This window comes from Lissotriton helveticus, chromosome 1_1 (assembly GCF_964261635.1).
Source record: "Lissotriton helveticus chromosome 1_1, aLisHel1.1, whole genome shotgun sequence".
NCBI classification, from domain to species: domain Eukaryota; kingdom Metazoa; phylum Chordata; class Amphibia; order Caudata; family Salamandridae; genus Lissotriton; species Lissotriton helveticus.
Window position 1 is genome coordinate 663038050 of NC_136057.1, and position 25628 is coordinate 663063677.

Genomic DNA, 25628 nt, shown 5'->3' on the forward strand with positions numbered 1-25628 from the left:
AAAACAGGGGATTAAACATGAAATGAAGGGGTAAAGTACCAGTATCTAATTTAGTCTGTTGGACCAGGGAAGGTCGTCCTAGAGCAAGGCCAAGGGAAGGGGCCCGCCCCGCCTCCTCCTGCCGCTGACGGGCGCAGATGGGCCCACCCTTGGCCCGGGCACAGCCCGGGAACGCCTGTCCACCTCCCACGCCATAGGAGACCAACGCTGGATTTAAGCGTGATGTCGACTCCGGGCGCAATAAGTTATGGAGGCAGGAGTCTCCTTGCAGCAGAGGTGATGGTACCAACAGTGACAAGCGTGCTCCCACGCTTCGGGAGACCCACACCGGTTTTAAGCGCCTCAGGGTACTTCACCTCTGACGTTGGTGGCCCCTCCGGGCGCAATAGGTCATAGAGGCTGAAGTTCCCTTGTAGCAGAGTTGGTGGTGGCATTAATTTTAGAAGCCCAAGCTGGGCAAGTAACACTTGGATAGAGCAGCCGTACAACCTTATTCCAAACAGAATGTGTCATTACAACCCCACGGCTTTTTCCATAGACATTTAAGGCCCACACCTAATAGGGGAGTTGTACGAGGGCACCCTAATCTGAATCCTGTGGTGCCAATTTGTCCCCATATGCACTGTCAGGGTCAAACACAGTGCCGCCCGTTTACTCAATGTGGAGTATGACTCTACTGGAGATGGCTTAACAGTAAATGGAGTATTAAATGCTAAACATCTATCAGTAGCTATACTTAATGCCTCTTTAAATGTAAAGAGCTTACATGAAGAGACCCCATATACAAGTAGGAATGAAGAAAGAAAATGTAAGTATTTTGGTGATAAAACTGGGAAAGTATTAGAAAATGGTTATACAATTGTCACGTGAAATATAGCTGGCCTATCAATTAAAAAGGACTCACTAGGATGGCTTGATTTCATTAACGAACAGGACATACTTTGTATGCAAGCAACATGTTGCACTGTTCATGTTTACATAGAAGGGTTTACCTCATCTGGCTTCCCCTCCAGGTAGAGCAAAAGGAGGGCTTTTCTCATGTCAAACAAACTCCCAGTTGTTGTTAAAGGAGTGATTACAATAGGAGAACACTCACAGATTCTATGGTTGTACTGTAAAGATGGCATGGATGTGATTTTGGTCAATTATTATAACAATGTGTTCAACTCAATTCGCAGCAATGTTGTATTCGAGCTAAATAAAGGGCTTGGTAAATTAATAGGGGTGATTAATACTAATTTTGCAATTATATGGGTCGGAGATTTTAACACGCAAATATACCCATTGTCTACGACTAAAGCCTGTGGATACAAGAATGATGAAGCTGATGACTGTAAACATTTCCCACATAACAATTATGGAGGAGCATTAAATATAACAATAGCAAAGTATGACCTTGATTTGCTACAATGTGCCTGTGACATTAACGGTGGTCTGAGACCAAAATATATAGACAGGAATGCAACTTCGGTGATTGATCATGTGTTAATTTCCACAAGTATTATCTATTTGTACTCTACACCAAGGATCACACAGTTATCACTTAGCGACCATAATTGTATCATAATCTCAATATCGGTATGGGGCAACAAAACTGTATTCCAATAAAATGTTATTGCTAATATCGCCCCGATTAGAGCAAATGGAACACGAATCAGATGGGAGTGGGTAGACCTGGTAAAAGTATTGCAGAGATTTCCTATTGCCTTAAGCAGGATGTTAATCCAACCATGATGTTACCTAATTTCTGTAAAATTAATAGCATTATTGACGTGATATTGACTTTTCTCCCTAGGAAAATTATTCTACAATGTACGGGTTGGTCCGACAATATTTGTACTCAGGCTTCTAATCAGCTGAAACAGGCCCTTAATAATAAACCTAGGAACACTGCATTAATTAAAAATCTAAGATTCAATCATAAATCAGCCCTTAAAGTAAGGAAAAGAGAGCTACAGGAGCAAGCATGGAACAAACTATCATGCAATAGCTAACAATAAGCTTTTTTGGGAAACTGTTAATTCACCATTTCTAAAAAATGACTCATTCCCAGAATTATTGTCTCATGTTAGCTGCGAAGCATGGGTGTTACATTTATCTAGTATTTTTAATCCACCTGACGAAATAGAATCTAGGGGCATATTACCAACGTTAAGCGATATTTATCGCTAACGATGCTTAGCAACAAATTTTTTACCGCTAAGCATCGTCAGAAATTATCGCAGATAAACCTTGCTATTATCAAGGCTTATCGCAAATGCGATAAAAAACGGCCGCAATGCATGAATATCGCTGAAAAGTCAGCGATATTCATGCATTACCGAGCTAATGCTCTTAGCCATGTTATCCACCTCCCATTGGATAACATGGCTAAGAACTGCTCAAGGCAGGTGTTAGTTTTTGGAGATATTCGTTCTTAGCGCGAATATCTCCAAAAGTTGGTAATAGGAGATAGCGATGTAAGCGACTGTTTCCAGTCGCTAACATCTTGGCACGCCCACTTTGCATGTCATTAGTGATAAATATCACTGACATGCAAAGTGGAGCCCAAGATGGTCGCTATCTCCTACTAGCTGTCGCTAACTGGTGTTAGCGACAGCTAGGTAATAGGGAGATAATTTTATCTCCGCTTTCTTGGCTTTTAAAGCCAAAAAAGCGGAGATAAACCCCCTTGATAATATGCCCCCTAGACCCCAAACTCCAACACAATGCAAGTGGCCAGCTATACCTCTAAACTTCACACTCAATGAGGTTAAGGCAGGACTGATGGGAAGTGAAAGCACTGGGACCCAATGGGGTCCCAGAATACGTTTATAAAACAGTTATAGACCTTTGGGGACCTGTTCTTTCAGGAGTTTTTAATTTAGCTGTGACAGAGGGTACACCACATGGGGCCAATCGGTAATCAATCCCATTTTAACAAAAGGGAATAAATCAGAAGCTAAAAATTACTGTCCCATTTCATTCCTAGACTCATCAGTAAAAGTGATGAGCAAAGTACTATTGGCAAGACTGGAAGAGTGGGTCACCAAGAATAATATTTTATCACCAGCACAATATGGTTTTAGGAAAGGGCTAGGATCGATAAGGCAATGTATTAAATTAGAGCTTTTAATAGGTAAATATACGTGTGCAAAATGGGGGAGCTTGTATTTATGCTTTGCAGACCTCAGCAGTGCTTTTGATCTTGTTGATCATGCTGTCCTTTGGCCATTCGTGCTGCACCTTAGAGCTCCAGAACACATCATCTTTTTTCTCACAAGGTTATATGAGAGACTATCATAAGTTCGATATGGGCCACGTGAAGAGTGCAACCCAAATTTTGAGGTTAAACAAGTCATCCGCCAAGGCTGCGTTTTAGCACCACTGCTTTTTACATTATTTATAAATAGGGTTGACAAAGACCTTCAGTCAGTGCAGGCGGATGCACCTCATATTGCAGATAGGCCTATACCGGTACTGCTATATGCAGACAATGCTGTGCTTCTGTCTAGAACTCCAGTTGGCCTACAGCGATTAGTGGACAAGTTTCGAAATTGTATTGTGAGCAGGAAGCTGTTAATTAATTAAATAAAAACGTATGCTATGGTATGTGGCCCTAAAACTAAGAATCATAAAACCTTCTTTATTGATGGCGCAAGAGTTGAAGCTGTTAATAACTTCTGCTACTTGGGAATACATTTTTCAGGCAAGGGTACTGGTCGCAAAATTAACTAACGTCCATTCAAAGATGCTTAAGTGTGCACATGGGGTCTTCCGTTTAGTTTAAAATTGGGAGATCATTTCATAAAGGATATGATAAATATATATAAGGCTAGATGTGCTTCCATTGCCTTGTATGGTGCAGGGGTGTGGGTACATAGTTGTAGTCAGATATTACCGCTAGAAGAAAATTCCTTCCTAAAACATTTTTTATGCTTGCCCTTCCACTGCATTCACAGAGATAATGCACCAGGAAGTGGGAATTAGATATCTATCAGACCTGATTGCCATGCGACCATTAATGCTTTGGAGATCTATCCAAGGACGAGACAACATTTACTCAAACAATCATTAAGGATTGTCTACAATTGGACAATAGTTCATGTATCCCCTGGCTAAAATATATCACTGATTTACACAATGAATTATTTAGGATCAAGTTTCATGAAAGTCCATACCATGTGATAGGCTTATCGAAACAGGGAATAAAGTATACGTTCTTGGCCCATAAAAATCCATAGGAGCATTGTAGCAAAACAAACTACATATATACTTTACAAAGCAATTGTAGACAAAAGCGGTTTTCCAGACTATTTGTCTATAGTCACTAAGCCCTCACACTGTTTTGTATTAATAAGACTGAGATTTGCAATAGTACATCACCGTGTTGCTTGCCCTGAAATGAACATACAGCCTACATCCCTATGCCCTCGCGATGAGCATTCCGAACAGAGAACCATGCACTTTTTGCTCTATTGTGGTTTTTATTTGTATCTTGGATGTTTTTATCTAAAGCCAATGTTTAAAAAATACAATGTGACAACAACACATGCTGCTATGAATTTACTTGTTACATTACATGACCAAGGGAAATGTTTCTTTTTTGCATCATATATCCTAAAATCAATGTATGTGAAAAGATTATTGTTATTATTAATTGATTTTATATATAATTAATTGTTTTTTTCTGTATGATCAGATTTGTTTTTTAGCAATTGCATCTTTTTTTTATATAACTGTTAACGCTTTTCTGTTTTTTGTACATACCAAATGAAACTTGCTGAACCGAACCGAATAGGGCCATTCAGTCTGCATAATGTCTTCTTGGTTATATATATCAGGTACCAAAAATTCTTATAACACTTTTTTTACTATGACTTCTCAACATTCTGCACAGCAGCTGCACTGCTCTACAACATCGCTTAAATACAATGGTAAAGCAAATTGCACTGGCTAAACACTTATAAGGTCCCAAAAGCGAGACCTATTGGCTATGCCAATGCTTGTTTTTTCCTGTTGTTGTTGGTCTTATGACTCTGGGCACTGTACCACTGCTGATCAGTGCTAAATTGCATGTGCTCTCTCTTGTAAACACGGTAAGATTGGTCTACATCTGCTTGACATATTTAATTTACTTGTAAGTCCTTTGTACAGTGGCATCCCATATACCCAGGGCCTGTTAATTGGTAGCATGACCATGTTTGGTATGTTTGGAATAGTAGTGATAAATCCTGCTTATTGGTGGAAGCATATTGTCATTACTATTTTAGAAATGCTACTTTAAGAAGTGGGCATTTCTGTGTGCTTATGTGTCTTTGTGCCCTGCCTGGAGAGAGGAGATGTGCATTCCCTCTAGACAGTCACAAGGGGGATTGAGGTGTGTCCTGCATTACCTGGGTGACTCAGCACTAGGCTGAATAGACCTTGGCTCCATTTAGAGTAGCAGGAGGCATTTCCCTACCACCTGAATAGGATTGGTGTGCATTTGGAGTGGTGGGAGGAGTTGCACCTGCTGTGCCTACTTTCCACAATGCTATTTCCATTCCCTGTGGTGTGTCTGGGGCCAAGGCTTGAAATGTGAATGGGGTGTTGTGCACTTCTATACAGTGTTTGAAGTGCCCACCAGAATAAAGAAATTCAGGACTATAAGTATATGCTGCCCCAGAGGATTGCTGAGCTGCCAGGGAACCACCATCTGGACTTTGCCTGTGAGCTGGCCTCAGCCTGCTCCCTGCTCATAGCCCCCAGTGATCCCCAGGGCACTGTGGCCTGCCCTGCATGTCCTGGCAACTCGGCATGTGGTGATCAGCTGCAGGCTGGTACGTTTCTGGCACGGCTGTGTGCCCTGCTTCTTTTTTCAGCATGGAGAGCGCTGTTGACTCCCCCTGCACCTAGCACATGGTGAGTATTCCTTTTTCCTTGTGTGGTTTCACTAACTCAGCGCGTGTGGAGGGCCCTGAGCAGGCAGCGTGTGAGATACCCTGCACCCCACCCCCAGTAGGAGAGATGCCATAGTAGCGAGGGAGGTCAGACTTCAGAAGAGACGAGGATCTCTGCTTGCAGCCTACACGGGGCCGGGCCAGGCAGGGGAAGCCGCGCCCACCACTCCCTGCTCCTCAGGACATAGGTACGGTCCGGGCATGGCCGCAACTCTTCAACTCATACAGAGGAGAGATTGAGCAGCCTTGGCAATGGAGGGAGCCTCTCTCCCCTTCATGAACTACCCTAGGCGTTCCAGACTGCCCCTTTGCCATGGGGAAGAAGTATGGCAGTGGCTGCCGGTGGTGACTGGCAAGCAAAGAGGCACATTTTCTGGCTGGGCAGACTAGGGCTGCAACCTAAACCACTCAGCTCCCAGTGATTGGTGAGTGGGGCTGAGCTTGCTGACTGTTACCAGCTGGGCCACGCGCTCTTTGACAGTCACCCTTTTTGTTAGGGGAGGTACCCTGCCAACGTGGATAGAGTAGGCACCTCACCCTCCAAGTTGCATCTACTTTTGGGGCATTGTCTTTGCTGGCATCTTGGGGCTCCTCAGTTGTAAATAGGAGGAGTATTGAGGTCCTGATTGGGAGAGGAAATTTCTGCATTCCCTGTAGTAGCAGGACAGATGGACCAGTCGCCTATGAGGCCAAGAGTACAGTATACCACATAGTAGGAGGGCATGTGCTGCTCCTTGTGGTTGCCTGATCTGACTTTGTGATCACCACGATAAAGGGGGATATACAGTGATGGTTAAGTGGCATGTGTTTCCTACCTGGAGTGTTTACACTAAGGTTCATAGGGGGATCTGTTGATATTTTATATGATTGCCTTTAACCTAACTCCCTCATGCTCATGCCTTAATGTGATTATGTATGTTGTGTTACATTGCCATGGGCTGTGCCATGTGTACAGTGTCATTATGGTGGTTTTTGAAAAGTGTGTAATATAGGAATATTTTTCCCTATCGCACAATCTAGGTTGTTATGAAAATGGCCCTATTGGCCAAGTGATTTATGAGTCTATGTGACATCATGACAAGTGCCAAGTGGCACCACAGTGATATATGTGATTGTGGTCTAATGTTTGTTTTAATTAATAATAAAAAGAATATTTGTATTTAACATTGTGTGGTGTCTCTCTTTGTGGTGTGCCTAGTGTGTCCCCGGTGTGTGTTTGTGTGTTGTGCAAATGCTTTACACATCGCCTCTGGGATAAACCTGACTGCTCTGTCAAGCTACCAAGGGGGGAGCAGGGGTTATCTTTGGTGTATAACTCCCTTACCCTGACTAGAGTGGTGGATTCTGCCTAGCGTACATACATACCCTACCCAACCAGAAACCCATTTCTAACAGGGATCTAACTGTTATTACCCCCCTTACCCTGACTAGAGTGGTGGATTCTGCCTGGCATACATGCATACCCTACCCAACCAGAAACCCATTTCTAACAGGGATTCAACTGCTATTAACCCCTCATCCTGACTAGAGTTGTGGATTCTGCCTGGCATACGTGCATACCCTACCCACCAGAAACTCATTTCTAACAGGGATATAACTTCTATTACCAATGTCTTGATGAAGGCCGGAACCCATTAGGGTGTTGAAGGCTGATACATGTTGACGACCCAAGTGTGATGCTAAGGACCGTTAGCACGTCCAAATAACATCACTTCTTCACGATTTAATTTTACCCCTATACTCTTCACTCACATTAAAATGTCTTATTCAAGGTATAGGAGATAATTTTAGATTTCACTGCACAGATCCCATAAGGTACCCTTTCCCAGACAGAGGCAGCATTCACCTGTGGAAGCAAGTACCCAGGTGCAAGACCCAATGATAACGCCACCCAATAAGATACCATAGTATGGTGATGATCACTTACTCCATCAGTGGCATTTACAGGATGTGGGGTTTGGGCTCATACTTAAGGGATCCATGCTCCTTACACAGTGCTGTTCAATCTCTTATGATTAAAAATGATACACTCACAGAAGCTGAGTGAGTGTTCCCAGAGCTTCTATCTCCCCTGTTTTCATTTCTAGATGTTCTGAATTTCTAACACATCCAGCAAGTAACCAGCCCAGTGCCTCGCATGGAGCCTCGCAATCTCATTATATACTCTAGCTGGACATTTCTCATGGGTTGTTTCTCACTACTAAGGAGCTCTATCAAACCTAATCAGCATTGATTGGCTTTCATTAGACTTTAACATCTGATTGAAGGACATGCCTAAACCATCTTTCAAACGTTGGGGGAACCTGTATTAATGCTCTTGTTAATACAGCTCTAATTTCAGTTATTAACTGGAATGTAGCTAGTATGAGATACAAAATGCTGATACTTGATTGGGTCCAATACTCACCTGACTCAGCATTGTTGAAGCTCTCGCCGTGAGGGAAACGGCCGCAGGGCTCACTCTGCCATATCGATCGCCGTGAGGGCAACGGTTGGAGACGACATTCCCCAGGTGCCCCAGGGACCACCGGCGCACAGGTGACGTTCCAGGCTGTGCCCGGAGGTGCTACAAAGCAGAGTAGCGCCGTGCGCTCTGGGGGACCAATACTCACCGGACTCAGCATTGTTGAAGCTTTCGCCATGAGGGAAACGGCCGCGGGGCTCATTCCGCCATTTCGATCGCCGTGAGGGCAACGGCTGGAGACTACATTCCCCAGGTGCCCCAGGGACCACCGGCGCACCGGTAACGTTCCAGGCTGGGCCGGAGGCGCTACAAAGCAGAGGAACACCTTGCGCCACGCGGGCGGCGCCGGTCTAAGCCCGGGAGGAGGGCGGGCCGTCTTAGGCCGTCAGAGGCTTTTTATTCCTCCTTGAATTAGGCTAACCTACTGCCATAAGTAATTAAGTATTGGGTCATTTTTTTAGTGTGTCTGAATGGCAAGACGGAAAGTTAGAGGTGGCCCGGGGATGGTTGGGACCCTAGATGCATATCTGACTAGGGCAGAGTCAATTATCAATAAGGAAATCATAATGACAGAGCGTAGGCTATCCCTGGATCCCACATTCACTAGGTTATCTGTTACTCCAGCCCTCATTGACACCCACAATGAAATTACCCCTCCACCTGGTCAAGAAAGGGCTCCTCAGACAGAGGATGATATATGTTTACTACAGCCCGGTCAAGTATAAATTACGGGGAAGAGTACAGAAACAAAAGTTAATTATTACCCGTCCAAAAAAAAACAGTGTCATCCAAAGAAAAACTAGGGGATCCAAACAAGGACCTATAAGTACAGTAAGCAAAAGGGTGATTACGGTGGACATACATGACACGGGGAAGGAGGACAAGAGAGATTCTACTAACAATGCCCTGTGTGATGCAGGAATATCGAACACTGAGTATGGTGAGGGAGATTTCTGGGTGAAACTAGAGGGCATGGTAAAGACCTTGTTGGAACGCATTGTAACGAGGTTGGGTGGGGTAGAATCCAGGCTACTGCTTCTCGAGTCTTCACTGGCTAACTTTTTGAACGCAACAGGCACAGCAGACACTCGGAATATTATCACCTCACTCCCTAGTACGATAGATAGAACAGCTGGTAACAATGACAAGGTGGTTGAACTTGTGCCGATTAGTACAAGGCCCACGGTTATAGATTGCGCTAGTATTCCTACTGGAAACCTGAAAGAAAAAATACCTCAAACGCAACTCTCAGGTACCAGGAGGAAATCTCCTACTTCCGATCCAATTAAGAGGTCAGATGAGGGACTTAGTGCGGCTTGTAGACATATGGTTATTGATCTCCCGCCAGAAGCTACCCCATATGTGGTCATACTGAGCTATGCCCCTGCCCTTCCACCAGGAGCGACTGAAAGCTATGACCAACTGCTTAACAAGACAGTGTTTTGGCTTAGCCAGAATACCCCTGATGGAGTGAACATTGCTAACAATATAATAATGGTTCGCAGGGTAAATTGGATCGGTAGATATAACAAGATAGGGAGCGGGGACTGATTATCATTAATTTTGATAACCCTCATACTGCGGGTCGCTTATTATCAAGAGGCCTACATCAACAGCCAATGTTGGGTACTGCAATTAAATTATTACCCTTAGGGTTTTTCTACAGGCCACTAGCTTGGAGGGATGCGGTAAGATCTAATCGGGAGGAAAACTGGCGGATGGGAGACAGGCCTAGGGAGAGATCCTTCGCCGCCCGTGTCCCCCCTTTGTTACCTCAGATCTCAAACATCAACTTAAACATTACCGGGCGCAGACTTCCAGTCCATAACAGGTATGAAATCCTGTCTGGCCTGGAAGCCTGTGATTGACTTGAGGAAACTGGTGTAGTGGGAGGAGGGACAGAGAATAATATAGGAGTTCTGGTGGACAGATCACCCAGGGGAAGTTTAAACAACCTTGTTTCCTGGAACATTGCAGGGTTGGCTGCTAAGATAGTTAACCCTAGTTGGATTGCTTATATTAAGCAATTTATAATAATTTGTCTGCAAGAGACATGGTCGGCTGATTGTGATCTCCTTCTGGAAGGATACAAGGCATATTTTGTTCTGGCAATTCTCTCCAATAGGGGGAGACCAAAGGGGGGTCTGGTCATTTATGTCTCTGTAGCGCTGTCATGCAAAGTACGTACAGTTTCTACCTCTAATCCGGGTATTCTCGCATTAACTCTAAAAGGAGGAAATTGTATGGTTGGTCTGGTAAATTTGTATAATTCACTTTCTTCATGCTCGGATCGTAGTCATATTTTTGCTCTGGATGCTTTTATCAATAAGTCTATGAGTCATAGCCTACACAACCTTATGGTTGAGGGTGATTTTAATATACATCCTTGTGGTAACCCCCTACTTACATGTATTTCTGAGTTGAGTTGCTCCCGAATTCATGGATTTCACTGTGAGCACTCATCTGAGGGGGAGTTGCTTAATGACTTGATGAATGATTTTGACATGATATCCACCATGGCTCTGTCAGACCCTTACGCAAGTTTCGGGGTACCCACTTTTAAGGGTCATGGGAAGGGGACATTAATTGATTTTATGCTGATTTCATCTCCAATGCAGTCATTTGTAGATTATTTTATAATTGAGGAGAGCGAATTTAGTGACCATAACTCTCTCTCACTACTCTTAACAGGACCTTGTGTTACAAAAATAGGGTTAAATCCCAAACAGGGAGAATTGAGCACAATGGATGGAAAGCGTAGACTTAGATGGACTCAAGTTACCCCTGAACTGTTTTACAATGACATTAAGGCTGCGTGTGCAGGTGAAATTATCATCTGCACACAGAGGGGGCAACAAAACACGAAGGTGCTAGTAGCTTTCCAGACCATCTCAGATAAGGTCACAGAGCTGTTGCCCGCACCAGTTAAGAAACAGACTAATGTGGGCCCTAAATGGTTCGATCAGCATTGCTCTAAAACAGCAAGAAATCTAAGGGCAGTCTTAGCTTCTAAACCTAGAGTGCAAGCTGGCGTAATAGTTTGTCGCAGGGATTATAAAACAGCGTTAGCGAAACGCAAGGAGACCTTAAGGGACGAGGCATGGAATGAGTTATTGGATCCCGAAACTCTTAAAAACAGTTCTAAGTTTTGGGGTACAATAAAAAAAACATTTCTTGTCCAGGAGACAGGAGGTGGACTTGAATGTTATATATCCAAGGAGGATTAGGAGGCCCATTTCGAGAAAATGTATGCTTGTCCCCTGGAAGAGAATGACACACTGGTACCTGATTTTAATGGCAACAAAATTATAATTGGCAGGGGTGAAATACTTGAAGGAATCTTAGGCTTAACAGCTGGGAAAGCACCTGGCCCAGACGGGATTCACCCAGACTTATTTAAGTCTGACCCTTCCTTTTGGGCCCCAATTCTGGAATCCGTTTTTAATGCTGCGGTACAATGTGGATGCCCACAGTCTTGGGGGGTTTCTACTATTGTACCTGTTTTTAAAAAAGGGGACAAATGCAGTCCACACTGCTATAGACCCATTTCACTCACAGACTCTATGGTAAAAGTAATGGGAAGGGTCCTTCAGCAGAGGCTCACTACATGGGTGGAAGACAATAATATCATGTCAGCCTCCCAGTATGGTTTCTGTAGGGGGCGCTCCACGACCACTCATTGCCTCAACCTGTTTCTGATATTAAGTAAATACACAGTGGCACATAAGGGGACCATCCACCTTGCCTTCATGGACCTGTCCTCAGCCTTTGACTGTGTGAACAGGCAGAGGCTGTGGCAGTTCGTGAGGGCAAAGGGGGTCGATGGTGGTATCGTGGACTTTCTAGAAGATTTACATAGATATGCCAGAGCAAATGTTAGATTTTCTCAAGATTGTGGCGAAAGATTTTAATATCAAGAGGAAAGTACGACAAGGATGTATTTTGGCTCCCTTCTTGTTTAACTTTTATATTAATGGCCTAGATAGAGACTTACAGGAGGCGGGGGCTGACTGCCCCAGATTGAGACGTTGGGGTATCCCGGTCCTATTATATGCGGACGATGCGGTCCTCATTTCTAGGACCGAAAGAGGCCTGCAAGCTCTTTTAACTGCTTTCAAGTCCTTTATGACAGACAGGGATTTAACCACAAACAATTCTAAGTCATTTATTATGCAGGTAGGCCAGCCACCAAGAAGGAATTTCCAATTTAACGTGGGAGATGCAACAATTCCCATATCTAGCACGTTCTCCTATCTTGGAGTCCTTTTTGATAATAAGATAAATTGGGGCCCGCATGTTTAAAAAAGAAAAAGGGGACGTTGCCAGGGTGAATGCTTAATTTTGCATCCAAACTGGGAAAAAAGCATACCAGCGCCATGTTACAGTTATATAACGCCAAATCAGTGGCCACAGCAACATTTGGCAGTGAAATTTGGGGGTACATGGGGGGAGAGCAACTTCAGACTGCGGAGAAAACTTTTCTGAAACGCCTACTATGTCTCCCGCAAGGTACATCCAAACTAGCTGTCCATGAAGAACTGGGGGTTCAGTATGTCAGTGATATTTTTTCCCTGCGCCCACTGTTATGCTGGTTAAAATTTTGGCTAAACCCTGATATCCCCCTTACGCACATGATTTTAAAAGACTGTCTGTCTCTGGACAATTCAACTGCTATACCTTGGCTGAAATATTTAAAGACTAGGGGGCATATTATCAAGGGAGTTATCTCCGCTTTTTTGGCTTTAAAAGCCAAGAAAGCGGAGATAAAATTATCTCCCTATTACCTAGCTGTCGGTAACACCAGTTAGCGACAGCTAGTAGGAGATAGCGACGATCTTGGGCCCCACTTAGCATGTCAGAGAAATTTATCACTAATGACATGCAAAGTGGGCGTGACAAGATGTTAGCTACTGGAAACAGTCGCTAACATCGCTATCTCCTATTACCAACTTTTGGAGATATTCGCGCTAAGCTCGAATATCTCCAAAAGCTAACACCTGCCCTGAGCAGTTCTTAGCCATGTTATCCAATGGGAGGTGGATAACATGGCTAAGAGCATTAGCTCGGTAATGCATGAATATCGCTGACTTTTCAGCGATATTCATGCATTGCGGCCGATTTTTATCGCATTTGCGATAAACCTTGGTAATACCAAGGTTTATCTGCGATAAAAATCGCGCAGGTCGGCGATAAATTTTTGTCTCTAACCAAGCAATAGCGATAATTATCGCTATTGCTTGGTAATATGCCCCTAGTTTTCTAAGCCTTGGGCGTGGTGAGTTATTTGAAACCCCTGCCTGCATTATCCAAAGGGATGTCGAGGCAATAAAAACGGCTTTCCACATGGAAAGAAAAATGATGAGGGAAGCCTAGAGGTTCAGAAACCGAGTGTCAGGACATATATCATGTTAAAAACAACTTTACACATTGAGCCTTATTTAATGGGCACCCTGACCTCATATGAGAAATTTTTATTAACAAGATTTCGGTTGAACCAATTTTATTATTTGCTTGCTAGGCCACGAAAAACTATTTTTAGTAAGGAAGCAGCTCCCTGCGGCTGCGACGGAAAGTCTCCGCAGGATATGCTGCATTTTATGTTTTTATGTAAATTATATGAATTTCCACGCAAACGCTATCTGGTGCCACTTTCAAAGAAACTTAACTTCTGCCAGATCAGACCAGCTATGATGTATTTACAATTATTACATAGTGACAGTATCCTTTTTGTATTAGAATTTTTTAAATCAACTGTAAAGTATGGAAAATGTTTGGATCTGTAGTGAGTTTTTACTGAATCCTTTTCTTACACTTCTATTTAAAAACTTTCTGGTAAAATCTGTACTGCCATAAATTACTGCTAATTCTGTATTTCTGTATCTTGATGACGGTTTACTCTTAATAATGAATTTCTGTATTGCTGTAGTTTGTACTTTTATGGTTTGCAAATCAAACCGAAATAAAGTTTTTATTGATTGATTGATTGATTGATTGATACCTGATTGGATAGCTCTTATTGAGAAAAATGAAATTTGTTTTTTTTCAGGAATTGTGGGATACAGAACCAGTGGATCATGACGGCAATGCATGTTACTCTGTCCCCACCTCCCATTCCTGTTCAGTTTGTGGGAAGGGAGGTCTGTCTATTTGGGTTAAAGTTACACTTAATCTTGTTTTGGAGGTGATACCAACCGTGCACTATTCCTTTCAAGTGATCCTTATCAAGGCAGAGGGAATTTGCATGACTATATGATAAACGTCTTTAAAAAAGATTTTAGCCACTGCTCCAAGGGTAACATCCTTCACCTGTTTAACCTTCTGATTGTTTTGTAAAGCCACTCTTCTGTAAAAATATGAATGTTATGATCTGTAAAAAAATGTAAAACTAAGTATGTATCAAATCCAGTTGATATTGGCTATGGTAACCTTAATGTTATGCCTGAAATATACGACCATAGGGGTGAGAAATTAGGGAGGTACCTTGCTATATTTGTTTTAATTAATGTGATGGATTTCATGGGAATGGTGTTTACAAGCTTCAGCTATTTATTTATTTGAAGGTTTTATGTAGCGCAAACACGCGGGTATCAGGGCGCTTTATACATGTTAGCGAGCAGAGACCACAATATCAATATTAAATAGTCGAGATACAGTACAAGATTTGGCAGATCCCATAGGAGGGTAGGATCTCCTCAATAATAAGACAGATAGATCAAGGACAATAGTATAGTAGGCAAGCAGTAATCCTGAGTCCTGAAAAGCTCATAGAGACGAGTTCCAGAATCAGAGGAATACATTTGTTTATGAGTAGTAGAATAACTTCTTTCTTGAAGGATGCCATTGAGGGATTCAGTCTGTTTTCTGGGGGAAAGGAAGTTCCAAATTCTCAGAGCGATGCCAGAGAAGACTCTATTGGAGATTTTCTTTTTAGCAAATCTCTGTGGTTTTAGTAGTAAAGTGCTTGAGGCTACTGTAAGATCAGGTGCCACCCGAGAGCTCAAGCTTCATAGCAAGGTAGCTAAGTAGCTAGGGGCATTGAAGTGTAGGACTTAGTGGGTCATGCATACAATTTTCACTGCAATTATTGCTTTGTAAGGAAGCCAGTTGAGTGCTTTTAAGTCAGGGGTGATGTTGTTTTTTCTTTCGGATCCAGTGATGAGCCATTCAGTGGAGTTAAGAGAGGCCCTCAAGGGGGCTATTTTGGAACTGGGTGAGCCGCCTAGGGTAGCACTTTCATAGTCCAACCTGGGAATCACTAGTGCTTGGACAGCAAAGTTAATGTTCATGGGGGTAGGCAGGATTTAATCATCTCAAGATGTACATTTCGAGCTTTGCTTCTTTGGTGGCAGCACTAATGTGCTTCTGTATGTCAATGTTCTTGTTGAGAGTTATTCCCAGCGGTCTCGCTGAGATCAGTGCCTGACTAAGATCCATGCTTGGATCTGTGACTCCTCACTCAAGCTAAACGGTTCCAAAACAGAAATCATGATGCTAGGCCACAAAGCAGCAATTATACCCTCTTCCATCTGGCCGGCCTGTTTAGGGGACCTTCCCCCCCAAAGAAAAGAAATCAAAAGCTTAGGGGTATGGCTCGATCAGGACCTTTCTCTTAAAACACAGGCGAATAAGACAGCAGGCACATGCTTCGGGCTACTCCGCTCTGCCCGCAAAGTTCTCCCTCTCCTCCCCCCTCACTCCAGGAGGTTACTGATACAAGGTCTAGTTCTTTCAAGACTTGATTTCAGTAACGCTATCTTCCTAGGAGCCCCTGAAGCCACAATCAATAAGTTACAGCAAACCCAAAACGCCACTGCCAGGCTATTAATGGGTATTCCACTCAGATCATCAGCCAAACCTGCCCTCAAAGCGCTTCATTGGCTTCCCGTGCAAGAGAGGATCATCTTTAAATCCCTTTGTATCACCCACAAAATCATGCAAGGCAAAGGACCCCCGATTCTGAGAAACCTAGTCACTCCTTATAAACTCAATAGACCCTTGCGCTCAGACAAAGGGTTCCTGGCCTCGGTGCCCAGAATTAAGAAAGCTCGCACCGGAGGTCGCCGCTTCTCGGTGAAGGCGGCCTCTCACTGGAACGCCCTTCCTCTACAACTATGCGCCGAATCTGGCCTTCTCCGCTTCCGAAAAACACTAAAAACCTTCCTTTTCCCCAATTAATCCTTCTGTCCTACTCCCCTCCCCTCAGAGTATCTTTCAATTTTAGCGCTGGGATGCCTTCTGGTAACCACACGCTTTACAAAAACGACATACAATACAATACAATACAATGACCTGAGGCTTGCATTTGAAGGCTGTTAGTTGCTTCATCCTGTTTGGGTGGGGCGATTAGGAGTAATTCAGTTTTGAGAGTGTTTAGTTTGAGGAGGTTGCATGTCAGCCATTTTTTCGTTTTTTTGCAGGGTTAAGTTGAAGGCTTTGATGTCTTCAGGTGAGGAGGCTTTCTGGTATAATTGGGTGTTATTGATATGCATGTGATAGTGGATGTTGGAAGAGCTCAGAATTACTGTTTGTGGTTCCATGAACTGGTTGAAGAGGGTGGGCGAGAAGGAGGAAGCCTGTGGGACCCCCTAAGGTGACAAGCAAGGATTTAGACAGAGACTGACAAACGGTGATTTTTATAGTTCTGTTGTGGAGACATGAGGTGAACCAGGTTAGGACGGCCCCTGAGAGTCCCATCCTATGCTCCAGTAGGTCAAGTAGGTAGTCATGCTTAACCATATCAAATGCAGAAGATAGGCCAAGGAGGAAATGGAGGCATGATTCATATATATCCAACTATTTCAGCACACCATCCACTATATGTGTAAGTACCGATTTGTGCTGTGCTCTGGGTGGAAGCTGGATTGGAATTGGTCCAGAAAATGCAATTAATCAATTTGTTTACGTAGTTGCACATGTTCACATTTATAGGTCCATGTGATCAGCCACTGTTTTTTTAGAATACAGCTAACCTGCCCAGACTTTAGGCAGTCAGGGATTGTGCCTTGAAGTAAAGAGGCATTAAAGATCTTGGACCAAGGAGGGAGTAATGATTGTTTGATCTCATTGAAGAAGTTGGTTGGGAAGCATATTGCTGCAGTGGTTTCAGGGTTTCAGATCTGCTAGAATTTCGACAATGGCATTTCATTCAATGGTTTTGAATGAGTTCCATAAGGCGTTGTTTTTGAAGATGTGCTCCAGTGGGCATGATGGTATGGCACACTGGGAAGGGAGAGGTTTGAAGTGGGGTGAGAGAGGACAGTTCTAATATTTTCCATCTTCTCAAGGAAGGAGGCAAATTGTTCGCAGTTAGGTAGCTGACTGGATCCAGCTGGAGAAGGGATGGGGAGGTCAATTGATTGAAGTTTCATGAGCCCAAGCTTATGTAATATGAGTTGATCAGTGATCTCCTCTCATGTCAGGGGGTGTGCCATGACAATTAATTATCTGTTTATTTTCAGAAACATTTTGCCTTTCGTTATCAAGGGCTGTATATATATGAAACCAGTTATGGTGATCACAATTCGCTCACGGCACTGCTGTGTTTGCCCATATACAGGAAAAAAACATTGTGAAAAGCATTAACCCAACCTTAGGTACATGAAAATGGCTTAAGACATCGCTGACACATGTGTAATCCTAATACATGTTTGGCCAACCTAATAAGAGGCAATATCATTGCCTTTTTAAAATGCAACAGTGATCAGATAGAAGGTCCTAATGTGATATCAAGGAGCTATATACCTATAATAGAGTAACTCTTGCAGTACTTATTTGTAGTGTTAATGTAGCCACTAGATGGCTTGATTCACAATGATCTCTTGTAAACAGATGGCTCAGGGAAGCCTTAACAGTCAAACTAAGAATCGAGCATGAGGTAATACATGTCAAAGCACAGTATACATTACAGATAAAGAGAAGGAAAAATTAGCTTAAAGAAGAGAACTGGGAGTGGCTCACAAGCTTCTCTAAAAAGATTAACCAAACGTCATTCTAGACCATGCTCAGTCAGTGTAGATATAGGGGAAGTCAGAGTAATATGATATGTAGCAATATGAATCCTTATGAGTGGGTCAAACACTTTTCAGCAATATATTGTAACAATGAAATTGACCTTAGGTCTTATACTCACACTGAGTTTTTCCCAAGGGAGTCCCCACAACTGACTTTCTCTAAAGAAAAGGTTGCGGAAGCCATTCACCGAAACCTTATCTCTAATACACTGGGACCAGATATAGTGCCTATTGACCTTGTGGAATGTATTGTATAGCTTTGGGCCCCGTTTCTTACCATTGCTTGCTATAACATTTTCCACAATATTTTCCTGGGTTACTGGTGTTCCTCCACAATTGTGCCACTCCTCAAGAAAGGTAATAAACCTGATCCCAAATGTCACCACCCCATCTCCCTAATTAATACTTCAGTAAAGATAATTGAAAAAATAATCTTTAATGGGCCATCCTAGTCAGTATGGGTTCAGGTAACAGCTACGTATGGTAGAGAACTGTGTAAACCTGCATTTATGGTGGGTATCGCCATGCGCTGTCCATTATATTTGTCATTCATGGACCTCTCCAGCACTTTTGTCAGTGTATAGCACCAGGCGCTATTAGGTTGTTGTTGTATTTGTCTCTGACTTTACATTGGTTAATTTTTTGTACACCCTACATTACAATTTGGTTGCTCAGATTTGTTTTGATCTTAAAGGAGAGCTTACTGAACCATTCTCTCTTCCCCATGGGATATGGCAAGGCTGCGTGCTAGCTCTATGTTAAAAACGTTTTTCTACTTAAGGGACGTCCTTACAGGCAGTAGTCAAAAATGGGCAATGTGGCTATTCCAGCATTACTTTATTTGAACAAAACAGTTTTAAGGGCACAGACACCTAATACATTACGTAAACTAGTCCATTCCTTTGTAGAGTTCATGGGCGATCTGGATTTATGAACTGATCTAAATAAAATATTATTGTCTGTGGTCCTAAAAGATGTAAGTGAATCCAAGTAGATTGCAGGGGTAATGGCTTAGCCAGGGTGTATAATTGTCCCTCTCTAGAAGTTACGTTTTATTCCTCTGGTTCCTGGGATTCCCTTATCTCAGTTAGCTCCTTAAATTTTGCAGGGCGATAGGTGCACTATTGAATCAGCCCTGGCCCACTGGTCATAAGGCACTGACTCCCCTTCTATCCACATATAAGTCCCAGTGCATTCCATTAGTCAGTTACGGTGCCGGAGAGTGGAGCTACTCAAATCTACATCCTCTACAGGTGGAGGGAAATAATTGCTTTAGGCAATTATTGTAACTACCTCATACCAGTTCACATTATATCTTCTGTGGAGAGCTAAGTCTCCCTGTTTGGAGGACCTTATTAAACTGGACCAAGTTGCTTTATGGCTTTTGATTTGGACTAACCCCTAAGCAACCTTAAATAGGGCTACTATTAAGGATTTCCTAGCATTAATTGTGCAATATGACACCCCATGGCTGCCGCCAGGCTTAACCTGAAAATCCCAAGAAATAACAACATCTCTCCACACCTCAACAATCTCCATTGGCTCACAGTCTAGGAAAGATGTAAGTTCAAGCTACTCACCCACACCTACAAACCTCTCCACAACATCAGTCCAGCTTACATCAACCACTGCCTCAACTTCTACCAACCAACCAGACACCTAGGATATGCATCCCAAGCAAGAGCACACCTTCCTCGCAACAAGAAGACCAAAAGCAGTGAACGCTCCTTCTTTTAGCTCAGAGTCAAGGCATGGAACAACCTCCCAAAACATCTCAAAACCTCCCTCTACCTCATGGATTTCCTAAGGAACCTCAACACATGGCTCTTCTAGACAAAAAAGGCATTATCTCCTCCTCCCCCCTCAAGCCTGCCCTACTCACAGCTTGAATACTCTCATGGGTGTTTAGATGTGCACCACAAATTCACATAACATGTTGAGTCTACTTTAAAAGTTCTTGGACTCTCTGAGTTGTTTCATTCACCCTCATCTAGCTGTAAAGAGGACCAGATAATAGTAAAAGTTATTTTATGGGAAATAGATATACAAAAGGGAATGTAGTGAGTGTTGCAAAACTACTGGGCCATTTTATAGTAGTTTAAAAAAAAGTGGATTGTATGGATCATTATTCATCTTGGGCGATGGAGAGGTGGGAGAGGTCCCTTTAATTTTTTTTTCAGACCAGGGACGATTCATAGTTTGCTATGCTCCCCTTTGAGCTTTAGCAAAAACTCCACCCTTGGTGCTTGGCCTTGCAATACTTCCTCTGAGCAACCGCTGCATCGCTTCTTTTTCTATTGTATAATGTAAGTAGTTTTTACTAAACAGTTTTCAAAACCTGTACTAAAGAAATGTAGCTTGGCTTAATAGGTTGACTCTTCTATATTTGCAATTGCTTAAATTTAGCTCTCTTTTGAAAGATAGCTCTCAAGGAAGGAATACATATGTAGAGTTTTTTAACCCCTAGTTTTTATAAATTAATATTTATGTTTTTATACTTTATTGGATGAATCACTGATTATGTACTGTATTATTTGCTGCTTTTATGCATATTTTGATATAGTGAATAAAGAAAGAAAAGAATGAAATGAACTGCACAAAACAGTGACGTAGGTGTGTTTGTTTGCAAGTAGATTGAACACTCGTCTCGTATGTCCTAACTTTTTTTCCTGAGACACATTACACAGTTGATATTAATTGTTACATTTGTTTAACAAAAATGATTTTGATACCAGTTTTGACGATCCAGGCATATGACTAAAACAAAATGTATCTTCCTAACTTCAGTAGGAGTTAAAGGTTAGGTAACATCGGAATAAAATATGTCTTATTGGTAATATGTATTATGCATATAGCAGTTGTCAGTTAAAGTTTCACTTGAAGCCCACCAAAGCCATACTATTATCTTCAGCCCTGACTTGGGATATGTTCATATATCCTATTAACAATTTATAACAGGCATTTAAACATTTTATTAGCAGCAGCAAATGCAGACTCCAGCGATCTAAAAAATGATCGTCCCAGCTTCCTGCTCCCCTACCCAGCCAAAGTACTTGAGAAAGCCAACAAACATCATCTCACTTAATTCCTGGAACAAAACCACCAACTGCACGCCTCACACTCAGGATTCTGTGCCAACGACAGCACTGAGACCGCACTGATTGCCACCATAGATGACATCAGAACACTCCTCAATTGCAGAGAAACTGTGCCCTGATCCTCCTTGACTGCTCTGCAGTGTGCGTCACCCATAACACCTTCATCACCCTTATCAACAGACTCTACAAGTAGGCATACAGCAAGACTCCCTCAAGTAGATCGCCTCCTTCCTTACAGTATGCACACAAAGCATCTGACTGACTCCAATTACCTCCACCCCCAAAAACATCATATGCATTATACCGCAAGGATAATCCCTCAGCCCCACCCTGTTCAACACATGCGTCATGAGATCCCACAAACTCAACATAATCTCCAACACAGACTGCACTCAACTGACCCTCTCACTCACCAAGGACTCCTCTAATGCCACAACAAACTTCTGACAAATGTATGGGAGACAACTACCCCCAACTCAACTCTGAAAAAACTGAAGTACTGATCTTTGGGATGAACACCTCAACATGGTGGCCTGCAGAACTCAGATCTACACCCATAGGGACCGACCGTGCACATAACGTTGGCATCATCCTTGGCAGACAACTGACCACGAAATGAAAAATCAATGCAGTTGCCTCCTCCTGCTTCCACACACTTTGCATGTTCTGCAGACTCTTCAGATGGATCCCAACCAACACCAAAATAACCGTCACACAGGCCCTCATCACTAGCCTCCTCGACAGCGACAATGCCTCCATGCCAGCATCTCTACCCTTCTCATCAAAAGACTCCAGACCATATCGAACTTTGCAGCCAGACTCATCCTGGACCTCCCCAAACAACCCCACATGCCCCCACCAGAGAGACCTCCCCTGGCTCCCCATCCAGAAGAGAGGCTAGTCACACATGCCAACAAAGCCCTCCACAAACTAGGTCCTGCTTACATCAACCATCGACTGAACTTCCACCAATCCACTAGACACCGGCGCTCCTCTTTACTCACCCTCACCCTCACACACAACCACAACACCCACATCTGTCACAGCCACAGTGGTCACCGCTCCTTCTCCAACATCGCTGCCAAAACCTGGAATGACCTTCCCTCCAGTTCCCTACAGCCCCTTCCGTGGCAGACTTCAGAAAAAGACACAAGACTAGGCTCCTCGACAGAGACCACAGCTGATTGATTGAAGTTTAATACAGCATAAGTCTCTGGTTCAAAAAGATGTTATCTTCCCATGTAGTAAGATGTTTTGTCAGTGCTAATACCTTCCTAGAGTCACATAAAAATCCTTAGAGAGAATAGAAGAGAGTAAACCAAAATTGCAGTCTACAAAAGTGACACTCCTGCAATTAAAACAAGCTATACTGAAAAGGAATACTTATTAGTTTCAGTAGAATTTTGCTGGTTAAGGAGAACTTGGTGTTCTATTGAGAGCCATTTTGAAACATATTTGATTAAGCAATGTACGCAAACTGCAATACAAGTTATAACCAGATTGTAGTTTACATAAATTTGCAGAGCAATGTTCCATTAACATTTGAAAGATTAACCATTACAAAAAAAATAACTGCAATGCTTGTTCAGTGTAAAGCTAACATTCCCATAAAAAGTGAGATCATATATGTTCGAGACATGGCTTCCATGGATAATATTGTTAATCAGTCCATAGCTAAGTACACCCGGGTACACCCTCTAGGACAGAGGAGGTCCTTGACGATAAAGGCAGCAGACATGTATTTTTAAAAGGCAGGCTAAATGGGCGCAACATTCTGTTAGGACATGTGTAGGCCCCTAACATGGATCAGGGTCAATTCCTTAGATCACTTTCCCAAATATTTACAAAATGGTGCAACATTTCCTGGCTGATTGGAGGGGATTTTAATAGCATTCTGGACACTAGTTTGGATAGATCCTTTCATCCCCTAAGATGCACGATCGCCCCATCTAAATCCACAGTATTGTGCGGCTGGGTGCGTGGGTGGGACCTGGTCGACGTATGTAGGCATCGTAACCCGGAAGAGAGGGTATACTTTTTCTACTCGGTACCTCACGATCTAAATGTACAACTGGATAGGTTTCTAGGTTCACTCCCCCAGCTTCCCTCCATAATGGGCTCGGAATACCGGGGTCACACGCACTTTGACCACAATCTACATTACATTAGATTTGCATGGGAATGCGGGACCCCTGATTTCCCTACGTGGCAGCTGCACACAGCAATGTTGGATAACATGTCCTTCCTGGACTCAATAGGGGAGGCCATCAATGAGTACTTTCACATTAAACCGGGACCGACTCATCCACTATGCTGGGGTAGGCTGCCATGAAAATTACATTAATGGGGAAGTGTCTAGGGCTGGATTGAGGCTTGAAGAGGCAAATAGAATTTGAGTTGCTTATAATGGAAAAGGACCTATTGGCATTAGAATCTCAAGCATTGGAAGGTGCTCTGGACTATGCCCGGCTACTAGAGGCTCGTAAAAAACACTAAGAACTCCTTGAACACCAGCGGTGTTTGAACTATGCGGCGCAATCAGCGGTGGCACAAGCTAAAGCTGATAGATCTGGGCCCTTATTAGCTTGGCTGATCAAACAGGATCAAGCCATAGGGCCCATTACTACCCTTCAATCACTGGAAGGCGGACGTAAGTACACACAACATGAAATCCACAGTGAACTAACCATGCACTTTACTAAGCTACATAGGTCAGCCTTGAATATCCCTGAGTCAGACATATACTCCTTTCTAGAAGGTCTTACCTTTCCCACTCTCACTGCTGAACAGCATAGAGAATTGAAAACTCCACTTGCGCTGGAGGAAGTGAGAGGCACAATGTGAGCTCTGCCATCTGGCAAGGATACTGGACCAGAAGACTTACACTGATCTGTTAAGCCTGCAACTATTGAGGGTGTACATTGAGACCTTGGAGGGTACCTCTATCCCAGCTTCCATGACGGAAGTAACGTTGATTACACTTCCAAAACTGGATAGAGACCCTACACATACAAGTGCCTACCGACCCTTGGTGCTGCTAAATGGGACTACAAGGTACTGGCAGGTGTTCTGGCAGGTCGATTGGTGCCTTTCACCCCGCACCTGGTTCACTAGGATCAGATTTGCTTCATCCCACCCTGAAACACCACTTTAAATATTCATAGGCTTTTCTGCGTGATGCACAGCGCTACGGCGGCTTGGCCGGCAGCAGGCTGCCTAGTCCTGGACCTAGAGAAAGCCTTTGACACGGTGGAGTGGCCTTATATGTTTGCAGTGTTGTGACGATTTGGGTTTGGGCCATACTTCCTGAGTTTATGCAAGCTACTGTATGGAACACCGGTGGTACGGGTCCGATTTGGAACGTTATTCTCAAGGCCCATACCAATAGGGAGAAGGACTAGGCAGGGGTGCCCTCTTTCTCCATTAATTGTTTCCCTGCCTATAGAGCCTTTGGCTATGGCCCTGCATCAATCACCAGAACACTAGGGTGTACAACTCGGAGAAGAAACACATGCCATATCGCTTTATGTGGATGATATCTTGCTTTATATTTGGGATCTGCAGGTGATAGCCCCGGTCATCCCTGATACACTTAAACTGTTTGCTACGCTATCAGGACTGGGTGTGATCTGTGGGAAACCATGCCTATTTTCCCCTTGCATAGATGCTCCACCAGTGGTAGTGGATGGCACACTGGTGGTCTGGCAGCCAGTTCTGTTTTGGTACTTGGGTGTTTGGATCTACCACATCGACCGGGACCTCCTGGATGGTAATCTATCCAGAGCGATCACAGCTTTAAGATCCCAAATAGAATCCTGGAAAACGCTCAACTTATCTGTTGCAGGTAAGGTAGCACTTATTAAAATGATGATGCTGCATAGACTGCTATAATATTTCGCTAATTTTCCATTATATTTACCAGCGTCTTTCTTTCGGCCGCTGGAGGGACAAATGAGAGGCCTCATATGGAGCAATTTGCACTGCAGAGTGGCGCTAGTAAAATTATATTTACCCCTAGCACACGGTGGGTTAGCTCTACCCAACATGGAACACTATTATGTTGTGTCCCAAATACAATGGACAGCGAAATGAGCAGCAGAATGACATTTCAGAGATAGGCGGAATGCGGTCCCTC